Source organism: Bufo bufo, chromosome 6, assembly GCF_905171765.1.
Source record: "Bufo bufo chromosome 6, aBufBuf1.1, whole genome shotgun sequence".
Taxonomy (NCBI): domain Eukaryota; kingdom Metazoa; phylum Chordata; class Amphibia; order Anura; family Bufonidae; genus Bufo; species Bufo bufo.
Genome location: NC_053394.1, coordinates 182,494,151 through 182,507,312, shown reverse-complemented (window position 1 = coordinate 182,507,312; position 13,162 = coordinate 182,494,151).

Sequence of the window (13,162 nt, the reverse complement as noted above, 5' to 3'; positions counted from 1 at the left end):
TCAGACCTGAGTGACGTTACGTATATAGAGCAGGACTGCTCCCTCCTGCAGCCTTAGGGCTCATGCACACAAACGTATTTTCTTTCCGTGTCCATTCCATTTTTTTTTGCGAACCGTATGAGGAACCATTCATTTCAATGGGTCTGCAAAAAAAAAAAAACTGAAGTTACTCCATGTGCATTTCGTTTCCGTATTTCAAAATTTCCGTTCCGCAAAAAATATTGTCCGCATTACAGTCAAGGATAGTACTGTTCTATTAGGGGCCAGTTGTTCCATTCCGCAAAATACGGAATGCACACGAACGTCATTTGTATCTTTTGCGGACCGCAAAATACATACGGTCGTGTGCGTGAGCCCTTAGGGTGCATGGAACTTCATCAGAGCAGGCAAAGAAGCAGATGTCACAAGTTGTGACGTTTGGCGAAATATGAGAAAAGGGCCTCTGTAGAAGTGAATCAACTGAAAATCCATTACTTTTGTTTAGATAGAAACATACAAAGAATATAAGAATAACTTGGACAACCCCTTTAAACTAATAAATGCATAATGTACTACACATTTACTTTAGAGGGAATAGGTCACCAGTTTTATGCTGCTAGATTCTAACAGCTTCAGCACATGCCGAGTGCCCATATTCATGAGTTCATGGCTCTCCCCGCCCACCTGCCTGTGATTGACAGTTTTTCTTCCATATGAATCTGCAACAGGTATGCAGGGAAAGCCAGAATGAATATGGAGACTCGTTCAGCATACGCTGGAGCTGTTTAGCACAAGATTTTAACCCCTTCCCTACATCTGCTGTACATGTATGGTGGATGTTGGGTCTCTGGAGCAGAGCGAGCACCATAGCTACCGAGTGCCTGCTTTCTCACACAGCAGAAACCTGGGGCTAATCATGGACATTTAACCCCTGAGATGCCATTGGTCAAATGTGACCAAGGTATCCGAGAGGCTGAAAACCCGGAAGCGGGCAGAAACGCCTCCCCCCGGGCAGAGATCGTGGAAGGCGTTCCATGTCTGTAATGAGCCAGAGCCAGTAGATGGCTGCACTGAATTGTAACATAGCAACCTATGTATAGAGTAATGTAGAAAATTCCATTACGCTATACAAATTGCAATCTAATTATTGGATGTTGGGATCCCCTTGGGGACCTGGAAAAAAAAAGGGAATAAACAAATATATAATTTTTTTTATTCTAATCACCCCATCTTTTCACAAATTCATTTAAAAGAAAAAATCATGGGCATCGCTGCATGAAAAACACCCATACTATTATTTATATATTATATATATATATATATATATATATATAAAAATAAAAAATAAAAATATACATTTCTTTCTCAGTATTAAAACGCAAGGAAAACTATACATATGTGGTATTGTTGAAATTGTACTAACCTGGAGAATGAACCTCGAGATGAAAGTGACCCAGCATTTTGCAAAGGGGATCTGCCACTAGTTTATGTTGTCCTTAGTCAGGACACCATAAAACTGGTCACTTTAAGTAATTTAGAAAGGTTTTTGTTAAGAAATTGGAAACTTGTATTCATTAATATGAATTGTAGGAAGGCACAAGGGACCATCATTGATGGTAGATATGTGTCACCGAGGTACCAGGCCTCGGTGAAGTAGGAGCCAGTATTTCAGGTGTGTCAGCGGCAGTAGGTGGTTGACACTTTATTTAGTATAGCTATGAATAGCTGATCCGGGATGGCTCTTACTGAGAGTAGTTATAGTGCTGGGTGAGTGACTACTCCCCATGTTCCAGGCCAGGTTTTGACTGGCCTACAAAAACAGACAGCAGTATCAGGTGGTGGTGATAACCTTTCTCTGACTGTGAAGCTCTGTAGAGTGCTATGTAGGATTAGAGTCTGAGCTGGAGTTGCAGTGCCTGAAAGACTGAGGCCAAAGCGAGGTCCACATACACCCCGTGGGATTACGGTACTGTGCAAAACCATACCTGTGTTGTGCTATAGATACGGGACTTTATTGTTTCTTTGAGACCGGCTGGAGCAAGCTGGTCACTGCCTTATTGTTTTGTCAAGAATAAAAGACAACCATTGCTTTGTTTTCACCGCTAAAAGGCTACTGCTGTGCTCTTATCTGAAGGCTACCATTGGGTCAGATCTCTACAATTAGTGGAGGATGCGGGCGCCGCAATTGTTGCGAGGAGCAACAGCAAGATAAAGGGCCGGAAGCCGAATTGTTTGTGTTGGACATTTAACCCCTTCTACCCCGGGCCATTTTTTGCAAATCTCATTGTGTAACTTTATGTGGTAATAGCTTTGGAACACTTATTTATTCAAGCCATTCTGAGATTGTTTTCTTGTGACACATTGTACTTCATGATAGTCATAAATTGGAGTCAATATATTTCACCTTCATTTATGAAAAAATCCCCAATTTATCAAACATTTTGAAAAATTCACAATTTTCAACATTTCAATTTCTCTGCTTTTAAAACAAAGTGATACCTCATAAAATATTTATTACTTAACATTCCCCATATGTCTACTTTATGTTTGGATCATTTTGTAAATGTCATTTTTTTTTTTAGGACGTTAGAAGGCTTAGAATTTTAGAAGCATTTCTAAAAATGTTTAAAGGGAGTCTGTCACCACATTTGAGCATATTAGACTGATCAAATAGCGTTATATGTGCCACCCAGAACTTAAAAACGGTACCTTTGTTGTATCTAATGGAGTTTTCTTTCAGCCAAAAATGAACTTTTAAGATTCTGTAAATGCGCCCTCTCAATCGTCCGAGCCCCAGGCAGCACCTCCTCAACGGCTCATAACCCCGCCCTCCGTGTGCCTCTGCCCGCCCGTTTACTCTCCTCCTCTCTCCTTTTCCACTGCGCTACGAATTTGACCGCACAGCCGCAGTGGAAAACGAGAGAGGAGGAGAGTAAACGGGCGGGCAGAGGCACACGGAGGGCGGGGTTATGAGCCGTTGAGGAGGTGCTGCCTGGGGCTCGAACGATTGAGACGCCGCCCTGGGCACTTGAGAGGGCGCATTTACAGAATCTTAAAAGTTCATTTTTGGCTGAAAGAAAACTCCATTAGATACAACAAAGGTACCGTTTTTAAGTTCTGGGTGGCACATATAACGCTATTTGATCAGTCTAATATGCTCAAATGTGGTGACAGACTCCCTCTAAGAAAATTTCCAAAACCCACTTTTTAGGGACCAGTTCAGGTCTGAAGTCACTTTGCGGGGCTTACATAGTAGAAACCCCCCAAAAATGATCCCATTGTAGAAACTACACACCTCAAGTTACTCAAAACTGATTTTACAAACTTTGTTAACCCTTTAGGCGTTAACAAGAATTAAAGAAAAATGGAGATGAAATTTCTACATTTCACTTTTTTGGCAGATTTTCCATTTTTTTTTCCTTTAACTCATCGAGGGTTAACAGCCAAAAAAATACTCAATATTTATTACCCTGATTCTGTGGTTTACAGAAACACCCCATATGTGGTCGTAAACTGATGTAAGGGCACACAGCATAAGAAAAGGAGCTCCATATGGTTTTATGAGGGTAGATTTTGCTGGACTATTTTTTAGATGCCATGTCCCATTTGAAGCCCCCTTGATGCACCCTTACAGTAGAAACTCCCAAAAAGTGACCCCACTTTGGAAACTAAGGGATAAGGTGCCAGTTTTATTGGTACTATTTTGGGGTACGTATGATTTTTAATTGCTCTATATTACGTTTTTTGTGAGGCAAGGTAACCAAAAAATGGCTGTTTAGCACGGTTTTTCTTTTTATTTATGCTTACAGCGCTCACCTGAGGGGTTAGGTCATGTGACATTTTTATAGAGCAGGTTGTTACGGATGCGGCAATACCTAATACCTTTTTTTTTTTTTCCACTTTAACAAAATAATAGCAGTTGTGAAGCAAAAAAAAATTTAAAATCATATTTTAGTGTCTCCATTGTCTGAGAGTCATAATTTTTTTTCTTTTTTGACAGATTGTCTTAGGTAGGGTCTCATTTTTTGCGGGATGAGGTGATGGTTTGATTGGTACAATTTTGGGGGGCATATGCCTCTTTGACTGCTTGGTGTTGCACTTTGTGATGTTAGGTGAGAAAAAATGGCTTTTTTGGCACAGTTTTTTTTTACAGTGTTCAGCTGAGGGGTTAGGTCATGTGATATTTTCATAGAACTGGTTGTTACGGACGCGGCGATACCTAATATATATACTTTTTTTAATTAATTTCACTTTAACACAATAATAGCATATTTTGGGGAATACCCCAAACTAAAGGGGGAGATCTTAGCACGTCTGAGGGCAACCGTCACTGTCCTGGCTCCGAGGGTGCATCAATGGGTGTGTAGCTGGCCAGCTAAGACCTGTCCTAGGTTGCTAATATAGCTTATATGTGTATATAGCCAGACCTGCCAATAACCTAAATACAGTTCCTATGTTTAGGTGTTAAAGGATAACTGTCACACTTAGACCCTAATTTCAATTTTCATATATGCAGTTACTAATAACATGATATTCCAGAATCAGTTACCATTAGACTGACTTACCCCATATTTAATAAGATTCAGCCCTTAGCAACCAGTCTGCATAAAACTGCAATTTCACTATTCAGTTAAGATGGCCGCCACTGCCCTCACCCTGAGGCTAATCCCGCCTGCCCTCACTAGCCAGTAACAATAGCCCCCAAAAGTGTCAGTAACCAGAGCCCTCCACCTAAAGGGTTAATCTCCTGCAGCACAAATGGGTCCTCTTACCACATCTTGCTTTCATTTATACACTGAGCAGATGGCAGATCTCCCTTCCCTGGTCTGCGCTGAATCAACTCTGCCTTCTCCAGCTCTGCTGAGTGAGGGAGCGTCTGCCAAGCGCAGGGACAGGGAGAAGTGCACACAGCCCAGGCACTGTTATCAGCTGCTGGGGAGGACCTGGCTTTAATCATTTACTTACAGTCCCTGGCTGACAGTAATCTGACCTTGCACGCAGCCTGCTTCTGCGCCCTCCGTCCTTCAACAGATAGACTGAACATGCCTAGCAACCAGTGGCGGATCCAGGGGGGGGGGGGGGGCAACGGGGCAATTGCCCCCCCCACCCGAGCTGGCGGCGGCGGAGCACAGGGAGATGAGCGCTTCCATTGTGGAAGCGTTCATCTCCAGTCATCTGTATCGCCGTCCTCAGGACAGCGATACAGATGCCTGTGCTGCGGCAGGGGAGGGAGAGGTGTGTCCCTTTCCCCTCCTCTGATAGGCTGCCGGCCTAGTGCCTGCAGCCTATCAGAGGCCGGCGCAGGCAGCGCGATGACATCATCGCGTCGCCTGAGCCATACAGCGCAGGACACAGGCCAGAAGAGGCCTGCATCGCATCGCTGACATGGAGGTAAGTATGTGTTTTTTTTTTGTTTTTTTTTATATATACAATGCTGTTATTACTGGCACAGGGGGGTCTTTTATTACTGGCACAGGGGGGTCTTTTATTACTGGCACAGGGGGGGCTGTTATTACTGGCACAGGGGGGGCTGTTATTACTGGCACAGGGGGGGCTGTTATTACTGGCACAGGGGGGGCTGTTATTACTGGCACAGGGGGGGCTGTTATTACTGGCACAGGGGGGGCTGTTATTACTGGCACAGGGGGGGCTGTTATTACTGGCACAGGGGGGGCTGTTATTACTGGCACAGGGGGGCTGTTATTACTGGCACAGGGGGGCTGTTATTACTGGCACAGGGGGGCTGTTATTACTGGCACAGGGGGGCTGTTATTACTGGCACAGGGGGGCTGTTATTGCTGGCACATGGGGGGCTGTTATTGCTGGCACATGGGGGGCTGTTATTGCTGGCACATGGGGGGCCGTTATTAATACTGTCACATGGGGGCTGTTATTAATACTGTCACATGGGGGCTGTTATTAATACTGTCACATGGGGGCTGTTATTAATACTGTCACATGGGGGGCTGTTATTAATACTGTCACATGGGGGGCTGTTATTAATACTGGCACATGGGGGGCTGTTATTAATACTGGCACATGATTGGGGGCACTATAGGGGCATCTACTGAGGCCACAAAGAAGGGGTATTTTATATGGGCGCTCTGTACAGTACAATTTTATACTGGGACACATTATGGTGGGTACTATGGGATCATCTACGGGGGGCACTAAGAAGGTGTATTTTATACTTGCAAATTATGGGGGACACTGAGGGCATCTACTGGAGCATTTTATACTGGTACATTATGGGGGACACTAGGAGGAAGGAGGGTGTGGAGCACTATGGGGGCATTTACTGGGGGCACTATATAGTTTTTTTTTATACTGGGACATTATGGGGGCACTATGGGGACATTAGCTCAACTGGGGGCATTACAAGGGGGTATTTTTTGCACTGTCACATTATAAGGAGAATTATTTCCTCTGGGGGGGGGGCGCTTTATTACTCCCCCATGGAATGACCCCCTAGTAGAAGCACCAGCCTCTCCCTGCTCTGCTATCCCTCTGCCCCTTTTCCAAATCCTTATTATGAAATCTTTCTCATTAGGATAAAACACAACATCAGCTCTGCCGAGCCCCCGGCCAAAGTGTTGAAGTGGCGTCCGAGGTCCTCAAGAGCCAAGCCAAGTAATTGTAAGTTTTCATGTGAAATATGACAAAAAAAATCTGAAAGTGCCCCTCCCGAGACCAGGCTCTGGATCCGCCACTGCTAGCAACCCTATTTTAAGCATAGGTAAAAGTAGGCAGTACAGGGAACAAAAATGTGGAATTAAGAGGTAATTGAATACACAGTGAAAAGTTGAAATAGGGCCACCAAGGAGATATTAATCACCACAATCCAATACTCCAAAAAAAATAAAAAAATACGACAGTTATACTTTAAAGACAAAAGCAGAGTTATTTACTGTGACATCATGTTTTGGATGTCATAATTGTTATATTTTGTGTTCGCAGAAGCAGAAAAAGATAATATGCCTTTTAAGATTCATTTTGTAATGTAAGGTAAGCTTAGTGACACAGCAGAAATAGAATGCATAGTGTTAATCTGTTGTTGCTGGGCAGAAGTCTAAACCAATCACAGCCAGCTTCTCACACAGCAAGAGTTTTCACCAATCACAGCCAGCCTCACACACAGCCCCGTCTGGGAATTCCCCCAGCTCCTGCTGCTAGAATAATTATTTACCAGAGACAGGAGCTGAAGAGACATTCACTCCACTGAGAGCTGAGTTCTATGGGAACAAGAGGCCAAAATAGGTAGTTAAAACAGTTATATAAAGTTCATATTGTTAGTATTGTGTTTAGAACTGTATACTGAACCAGTTATATGTGTGTTTACTTACAGTTCCACCAAATTCAATTGCAACCATACAATTGCAAATACAAATTGCAAGAATACAATTGCAAGCATTCAGATTCCATATTGCAATCCAAATTGCATACAACCATACCAGATCATACTCAACCAATCTGTAAATAGTCACTGCTAACTGCATACTGCAATTAGAACTATTAGTTAGACCTCAGATATATCTCTCAGAGAGATCATAAAGTGCTTAAATAACTTAAAGTGACAGTACTGGTACTGAAGAGAGAAATATATCAACCATTTTATGTTGAATGACAAGATTAAACAGTTGAACCACCATCTTATGCATACCGCCATTTTGTGATATATTTTCAACGCACATGGACTATTCTGCTGCGGAGGCGGCAGTGTTATATATGAAGAAAAGTTGAAGTTAAAAAATAAAGTTATTTCAAGTATTTGGTGTGCTCTTTAAACCTATTGTTGCCATAGAACAGCGCTAGAGGAATTACAGAGTAATAGATAGTCTGGTTAGACTAAAAGTCAGAGATATCAAAATTATTTTAATGCCACAGCGCAAAAGGCACTTCATAGTGCTGCGCCTGCCACAGGGGGTTTAGGAGAGACAAGCCCCCCCGGTCCCAAATGTTTGACCTTCTGCACCTCATCCAGTAATGGCTACAGCAGAATGTCTGTTCCCCAGTTAAAATGGTGGAGCGGGTTGTAATGGACCGCTTCATGCACGCTCTCCCCAAGCCAGTACAGTGCTGGGTTGCACAAGGAAACCCACCAACTGCGGATGACTTGGTAGAGAGGTATTATGCAGTGGAGAACACCATGGCTGATCCAGGGTCTCTGTCCTCCCTGTACTGGAGTGCCCGGCGTGACTCCAAAGGCCAGAGGAAGGGACTAAAAACTCGAAGGACGTCCTAAGTCCAAGAGCATACCAGAGTTCATGCCAAGAGAGACCATCTGCTGGAGATGCCATGCACCGGGACATATGGCGGCCCAGTGCCCCCACAGCTCGGACCAAATGGATTGTTCCATGGGGAGACAGAGCTCCATGTCTGCATGTAGCGCTGTTCCAAACTCTGGGGAGGTACAAACCGGATTCCCAAAAAGTTGGGACACTATACAAATCGTGAATAAAAACTGAATGCAATGATGTGGAGGTGCCAACTTCTAATATTTTATTCAGAATAGAACATAAATCACGGAACAAAAGTTTAAACTGAGAAAATGTACCATTTTAAGGGAAAAATATGTTGAATCAGAATTTCATGGTGTCAACAAATCCCAAAAAAGTTGGGACAAGGCCATTTTCTCCACTGTGTGGCATCTCCCCTTCTTCTTACAACACTCAACAGACGTCTGGGGACCGAGGAGACCAGTTTCTCAAGTTTAGAAATAGGAATGCTCTCCCATTCTTGTCTAATACAGGCCTCTAACTGTTCAATCGTCTTGGGCCTTCTTTGTTGCACCTTCCTCTTTATGATGCGCCAAATGTTCTCTATAGGTGAAAGATCTGGACTGCAGACTGGCCATTTCAGTACCCGGATCCTTCTCCTACGCAGCCATGATGTTGTGATTGATGCAGAATGTGGTCTGGCATTATCTTGTTGAAAAATGCAGGGTCTTCCCTGAAAGAGATGACGTCTGGATGGGAGCATATGTTGTTCTAGAACCTGAATATATTTTTCTGCATTGATGGTGCCTTTCCAGACATGCAAGCTGCCCATGCCATACGCACTCATGCAACCCCATACCATCAGAGATGCAGGCTTCTGAACTGAGCGTTGATAACAACTTGGGTTGTCCTTGTCCTCTTTGGTCCGGATGAAATGGCGTCCCAGATTTCCAAAAAGAACGTTGAATCGTGACTCGTCTGACCACAGAACAGTCTTCCATTTTGCCACACACCATTTTAAATGATCCCTGGCCCAGTGAAAACGCCTGAGCTTGTGGATCTTGCTTAGAAATGGCTTCTTCTTTGCACTGTAGAGTTTCAGCTGGCAACGGCGGATGGCACGGTGGATTGTGTTCACTGACAATGGTTTCGGAAAGTATTCCTGAGCCCATTCTGTGATTTCCTTTACAGTAGCATTCCTGTTTGTGGTGCAGTGTCGTTTAAGGGCCCGGAGATCACAGGCATCCAGTATGGTTTTACGGCCTTGACCCTTACGCACAGAGATTGTTCCAGATTCTCAGAATCTTCGGATGATGTTATGCACAGTTGATGATGATAGATGCAAAGTCTTTGCAATTTTTCGCTGGGTAACACCTTTCTGATATTGCTCCACTATCTTTCTGCTCAACATTGTGGGAATTGGTGATCCTCTACCCATCTTGGCTTCTGAGAGACACTGCCACTCTGAGAAGCTCTTTTTATACCCAATCATGTTGCCAATTGACCTAATTAGTGTTAATTGGTCTTCCAGCTCTTCGTTATGCTCAAATTTACTTTTTCCAGCCTCTTATTGCTACTTGTCCCAACTTTTTTGGGATTTGTTGACACCGTGAAAATTGGAATCAACGTATTTTTCCTTTAAAATGATACATTTACTCGGATTAAACGTTTGATCTGTCATCTACGTTCTATTACAAATAAAATATTGACATTTGCCATCACCACATCATTGCATTCAGTTTTTATTCACAATTTGTTTAGTGTCCCAACTTTTTTGGATTCCGGTTTGTACTTCCATTCTGTTCAATCAGCGTTAATGACACCCCCACAACTGGACTCGGGGAGCCTGGTCACGCTCCTAATGGCCCGTATCCCTCATAGCTTGGTCCCTGGGAAAACCTTGGGGGTCACTTGCATTCATGGTGATACCAAGGTTTACCAAGTGGCCCAGGTCACCTTAAAGACAGAGGAGGGTACGGTGTCCCACCAGGTAGGGATTGTGCAGGGGCTGATGCAGATGATCATTGGCCAAGATTGTTCTTTGTTCTGGGATCTTTGGGCCAGGGCGGTACCACAACAACGCCCTGCGTGCAAAGACAGCCCCGTGCTCATTGGCCCTGAGGTGGTCCCCGAATTTCCGTTCTCGGCCATGGTAGGTGATAACGTGGAGGGGTCTGCCCTTGAGGAGACGGTCCCCGACTTAGAAGTATCTCGGGGAAACTTTGTCACCACTCAACTCTGAGATAAGACTTTAAAAGGGGCCTTAAATAATGTGGGGATAGTCAATGGGGCACCTCAAGAGCCAGGGGAAAGGAACCCTCACTTTGCCATGAATGGAAACTTGTTGTACAGGGTGACTAAAATCTGTGAAGAATTAGTGGAACAGCTTGTGGTTCCCAAGCCATATAGACGCATGGTAATGGACCTGGCGCACAGCCATGTCTTAGGGAGACACTTTGAAATTGGCTTGTGGGCGCGATACATCTATGACATTTTCATCCTCTGGAATGGAGATCAAGTGGGCTTTGAGGCCTTCGTCCAGCACCTCAACCAGAATCAGATAGGCATGCATTTCACTTGTGAATCGCATCCTACGAGTCTACCATTCCTGGACATAAAAATTTCCAAGAATAACAGGGGTGAACTTGACACCTCCATTTATAGGAAGGCCAGCTCCACGAATTCTCTCCTGAGGTGGGAGAGCAACCATCCTCTCCCACTCAGGAGAGGAATTCCCAGGGGCCAATACTTGCGACTCAGACGCAACTGCTCAGACAAGCATGATTTCATCAATCAGGCAGTTGATCTTAGGAGGAGATTCCTGTCAAGGGGATACTCCGACCATATCTTGGAGGTCTGCATATCAGACCGCTTTGTCCCGACCAAGATCCTCTCTATTAACTCCGAATCAATCTTCCACCCCCCAAGCTAAAGTAATGAGAATTATCACCAATTTTGATAGAGGGTCCAAACAAGTTAAGCACATCATACAACGCCACTGGGAGGTCCTTAAAATGGACCCAGATTTGATAGATGTGCTGGGTGACCAGCCTCAAATTACCTACAGAAGGGGGCCCAATCTACGTGATAAACTCGTACATAGCCATTATGCTCCCAATTGCATAAAATCCACCTGGTTGCGGTCAAAGATTGTGGGCTGTCACAAATGTGGCAATTGTATAGCATGCAAATGTATACAGACCACAAAATCATTTGTAAGCCACGTGACAGGCAAAACATATTCCATCCAACATTTCATCAACTGCAAGTCCAGAGGGATTATATACCGCATTCAGTGTGAATGTGGGATGGAATACATAGGGAAGACGATACGAGAATTTAGGAGGCGGATAGGGGAACATCTCACACAAACGGGACACCCCACTATCCAAACATGTACACACTGCCCATAATGGTATAACCTCTTTGAGATTTATGGGTATTGACGTTGTGAAGCCTCCCATTAGAGGGGGTGATTGGGACAAATATCTCCTGCAGCGCGAATCTCGCTGGATTTTCTGTCTAAAAACCTCTGCACCCCTGGGCCTTAATGAAAGGCTGGACTATGGGTGCTTTATATAAACTGACGTGAGGAACCTATGTAACATATCTAGGTTTCCCCTATGTATCCGGCGCAACTTCCAGTATTCTCTGCGACTTATCTTGTTTCCTATATTCCTGCAAGAAATATCAGTTTAATCTAGCTGCGATTTTGTGTCACAACATAATCATGGACGCCTCTATCAGGAGGCGTTCCGTACGGCTGCCCATCTGTTGACATGGTCTCCAAGGCAACCTTCTCTCTCCACGGCCTCCTCATGACTGTGACTGGCCGCCGCTATCACGTGGTGTTGGCGCCGGCGTCTTGCCGCGCGGCGCATGACGTCAGACGCCGACGATCACAGGGCGGTCCTTCCAAGAGAGGAGCGGATGGGCTCTATTTAAATCCCACAAAGGTATGTATCAGTGTGGCTGGTAGATGTTAAGGAACCCCCAGAACTAGAGGGACATTACTTTAAGTGAGGACCACCATATCCCCACACACCAACGTGCAGAGGAACATCTATTGCTCTGCAGCATGGCACTCCAACACCAGGGGTGTCTGCCCACAGGCTCTCACTCTAGTTGATAGAGCACCTTTGCAACTTTTTGACTGCAGGGTTTATCTCCCTTTTTTTTACCCACGGTCGCATATGTTACATGCTGTGTGTGTTTTTTCTATATATACAAACTTCCCCTGAGGAGTCGACACGACAGAAACGTGCCACGTCGGGAGGTCTGAAGATTCTGCATTTTTAATAGGCTAGTGACCAGGTCCATAACTAGGGACAGGTATCCTGACGGGGTCGCCCTTTCTAGGGCGAGTGCTCTGTGTAGACAGGCAGTATAGGAGCAGCCCCCTTCCCCCAAGTGTTTAGGGTGAGATAGGGCACAGCACCACGACTCCCTCTGACTACACGCCAACACAAGACACCGTCCGGTCCAGGCTTCACCTAAGCCAAGCTGATCCTAGCCATCTGGTTGGTCGGGTAAGACTGCTGGCGTCCACACAGGCGCGGCAGATCTATTTATTTACCTTTGCTCTACCAGCAGTGGGGTACCTATGCTTGGACCCCTTACAGGTTTGTATGTGTGTTATGTTGATGCATCCTCTGGTGTATTGTATTTTATTGCATATCGTATAAAAGTTATATTTTAATAAGGATATTTCCCCACACATTCTGTGGTGGGCCCCTTCACATATAGAACCTTGAAATATCGGTGAGGCTTTTGTAACTATTAGCCCCATTCAGTTATAGACACTTGGGGGCAGAAAATACACTTGAAAGGGTTTTATAAAGGTTTCATTGGCCAGGGTGTTACCGAGAAATTATGGATTATTGCCAGTTCTGCCCTATGTGCCAAGTAACCTCCCGGGTCGCAAACTTCCACGGACCTCTAATACCATTGCCCATTATCGAGGTCCC